We start from the raw sequence: 4,082 nt of genomic DNA, 5'->3' as shown, positions 1-4,082 counted from the left end.
AACCTGCTAGGCTTCTTGGGCGTGTATGGGAAGACAAAAGATACACCTGAGGCACGGGAGGACCTACAACGTTTGCACGAAAAAGATGGCGTGCCTCCGAAGCAGTATAAAGGTCCTGCCAGCTACGCTCTTACGAAAGAAGAGAAATAAATCTTCTTTGAATGCCTGCTCAGTATGAAGGTCATGACTGGCTTCTCGTCGAATATAAAGGGAATAATAAATATGCCAGAGAAAAAGTTTCAGAACCTAAACTCTCATGACTGCCACGTGATTGTGACTCAACTGCTTCCGGTTGCATTGAGGGGGCTTCTACCGGAAAACGTCCGATTAGCCATTGTGAAGCTATGTGCATTCCTCAATGCAATCTCTCAGAAGGTGATCGATCCAGAAATCGTACCAAGGCTAAGGAGTGATGTGGCGCAATGTCTTGTCAGTTTCGAGCTGGTGTTCCCACCATCCTTCTTCAATATCATGACGCACGTCCTAGTTAATAAATATGTACCCATATAATAGCTAGGCCGTGTAGTTGCATGGGTAGATGACTAGTGAGTACAATCTTGTTTGTGAGCAAGTCAAGATTATCTAGTTTACACGTAACAACTTGTAGAACATTACAAAATTTATGCTTGTTAATAACTTCTAGAACACTACAACACTTGACATGTAAAAGGAATTTGATGAGTCATGGCCTACTAAAGCAAGTTACATTACTACTCTTATCTATCTTAACAGACCACACGAGATTACAAACTAAGTACCGTGACAGCCATGCTTATCAAATTTATGCGTAACAATTTGCGGAAAATTACAAACTTAGTTTCAGAAAAATAGGCAATCTAGATTAGTGTTTGAGCTGTAAAGTGAATAAGATGAGTCATGCGTGTTGTCACACCTTTTTGGTGGTGGAATGATAGTGCAACAACAAGGAACTTTAATGACCAGTACAAGAATACACTTGTAAGTAGTGCCACCAAACAGAACATACCAAATTATGATTTTGAGAAGAATCCAAGCATTTTCCACACAAGCAAATGCCAATTGTGAAAGAGATCATTCCATGGCAGCTATAAATAGCCCCATAGCATGACACTCAACCTTCCTCATCCATCATTCTCATAAGTAGAGTGCATCATTTAAGCCAAGCAAGCTGTGGTCAATACAAATCCACCATGAAGACCTTTCTCATCCTTGCCCTCCTTGCTATCATGGCGACCACCGCCACAACTGCATTTAGAATTCCAGTGCCACAATTGCAGCCACAAAATCCATCTTAGCAACAGCCACAAGAGCAAGTTCCATTGGTACAACAACAACAATTTCTAGGGCAGCAACAACCATTTCCGCCACAACAACCATATCCACAGCCGCAACCATTTCCATCACAACAACCATATCTGCAGCTGCAAACATTTCCGCAGCCGCAACTACCATATTCGCAGCCGCAACCATTTCGACCACAACAACCATATCCACAACCGCAACCACAGTATTTGCAACCACAATAACCAATTTCGCAGCAGCAACAACAACAACAACAACAAATCCTTCAACAAATTTTGCAACAACAACTGATTCCATGCATGGATGTTGTATTGCAGCAACACAACATAGCGCATGGAAGATCACAAGTTTTGCAACAAAGTACTTACCAGCTGTTGCAAGAATTGTGTTTTCAGCACCTATGACCGATCCCTGAGCAGTCGCAGTGCCAAGCCATCCACAATGTTGTCCACGCTATTATTCTACATCAACAACAAAAACAACAACAACAACAACAACAACAACAACCATCGAGCCAGGTCTCCTTCCAACAGCCTCAGCAACAATATCCATCAGGCCAGGGCTCCTTCCGGCCATCTCAGCAAAACCCACAGGCCCAGGGCTCTGTCTAGCCTCAACAACTGCCTAGTTCGAGGAAATAAGGAACCTAGCGCTACAGACGCTACCTCCAATGTGCAATGTCTACATCCCTCCATATTGCACCATCACGCCATTTGGCATCTTCGGTACTAACTGAGAAGAAAATAACTCTAGTACTAGATATATGAAACACCGTTTTCTTAGTCCATGGTTTGGTCATTGTAGCGGTGAAAAAATAAAATGACATGTACTACCATGTAAGAACTCTAACTATACTAGTTCAAACTTGGGAATAAAAGACAAACACAGGTCTTGTCTACATATTTATGTTGCATTTATCTAAAGATAACAAAATGAGTCTAAAATTTGAATTAAATTGAAGTATTTTCTTGGACTTTCAAATTGAGTATTATTAAAGTAGTAAGGACTATCCTCATCCTTGGCTTGCCCCTGATCAATTATTTCCAGAGAAGCATTCAATTCATCAATCCATTACATTGATTTTTGTGGGTGGTACTTCTCCTCAACATCAGTATATTCACCGTGGCTACTCCAAATCGGCAAGAATGAGGTACCGGTGCTCTAGAGCAGTGCCAACTAATTGCTTCTCATGTGAAGGGGTACGGGCGCGGGAGAGGTATTTCTGGTGGGCCATGGGAGTAAGAAGCCACCGTTGGAGTGGTACAGACGCCCGTAAAGCCCCATAGTTTCTTTTTGGTTTACAGGAAAATGCACATCCATACTAGCCTAGGGAGTATATAGGACCGTATTGGATGGAAAACCATGTCCGGATGGTTGCGAGCGGTTTGAGGGTTAACTTTTGTAACGCCCGGTTAGTTATGCTATAGCAATTCCCTGCTAATGATGTCACGTCACCAAGATTACTGTTGTTAACCTCACAATGATTCAATCCCATTCAAATTCAAATTTAAAATAAAGGCAAACATCAAAAGTTTTCAAACATTAAAACTAAAATCTTTGAGAGGTAACAAATAATGCATAAGTAATTATGGTGGAGAAACCACACTTTAATAAAATGTTTAAATACTCTAAAATGAAAAAAAACAGTGGCTTAAACTATTATTTAAATGCTTTTAAAATAGTAAAAATGTTCTAACTAAATTAATTGGGTACCAACCTTTTGGTGGCAGTGGTATATTTAGTAGAACTAATTTAGATGCTAATTATATGATTTAGAAAATTAGGGTCAATTGAAAAATAGGATAAAACAGAGAAGGAAAGACAAAACAAATAAAAGCAAAAGGGGGCAACCCCTCACTAGGCCTTGGCCTACAGACTAAAACCCTCCGGTTTATATAGACACCGGAGAGGGTTAGGGTTACACAAGGTCGGTTACAAAGGAGGAGAAATCCATATCCGTATTGCCTAGCTTGCCTGCCACGCCAAGTAGAGTCCCATCCAGACACGGGACGAAGTCTTCAATCTTGTATCTTCATAGTCCAACAGTCCGGAAAAAGGATATAGTCCGGCTGTCCGGAGACCCCCTAATCTAGGACTCCCTCAGTAGCCCCTGAACCAGGCTTCAATGACGATGAGTCCGGCGCGCAGTATTGTCTTCGACATTGCAAGGCGGGTTCCTCCTCCGAATGCATCACAGAAGAATTTGAATACGAGGATAGTGTCCGACCCTGCAACATAAGGTCCACATAATTCCGTAGAGAGAATAATATTTTCGCAAATCTAATTTGCTGACTTGTTTTGACTGTACGACATTATGTTATGGCCTGGTGATTATTCGAACCGTTTCCTTTAACTAGCCCCGCACATAACGCGAGGCAGTTTTTCGACACGTCTTGTCAAAGCAGAGATCGTGTCCCCTTATTACAGGATTCTCACCAATACGGGCGTGGGTAACCCAACCGCGCCATCGATTACGGCGCTTGGGGGATGATCTATTTTTACTAGGCAAGTGGGGACGCTTAGTTTCGTCTGCCCATATAAAGGGATAAGGATTCACCTTTCTATCGACGCCCTCTTCCTCCTTTGCTCGTCCGTTTTTGCACACTTGAGCTCTAGCGCCCAAGTCCGCATTTCCCACCTCAACCTTCTCCAACCATGTCCGGAGCGGGAGGCAGGTGGATGGTATCCTCCGTCACGGATGGAGACATCAAGAAGCTGAGGAGAGCCGGATACCTGCCCGACGACATCGCGCACCGGCTCCCAGATGAGGGGCAGCTCATCCCCACCCCCAGGCCCCATGA

At 43.0% G+C, this 4,082-nt stretch overlaps 1 pseudogene; it reads left to right on the top strand.

Moving 5' to 3' along the window:
* The first annotated feature begins 1,112 nt into the window (after positions 1-1,112).
* On the top strand, positions 1,113-2,195 carry LOC125516097 (annotated as a pseudogene).
* The last annotated feature ends 1,887 nt before the right edge of the window (positions 2,196-4,082 follow it).

This window comes from Triticum urartu, chromosome 6, assembly GCF_003073215.2.
Source record: "Triticum urartu cultivar G1812 chromosome 6, Tu2.1, whole genome shotgun sequence".
Lineage (NCBI taxonomy): Eukaryota > Viridiplantae > Streptophyta > Magnoliopsida > Poales > Poaceae > Triticum > Triticum urartu.
Note: the sequence above shows the minus strand (reverse complement) of the source record. Positions and strands in the feature narration are given on the sequence as shown.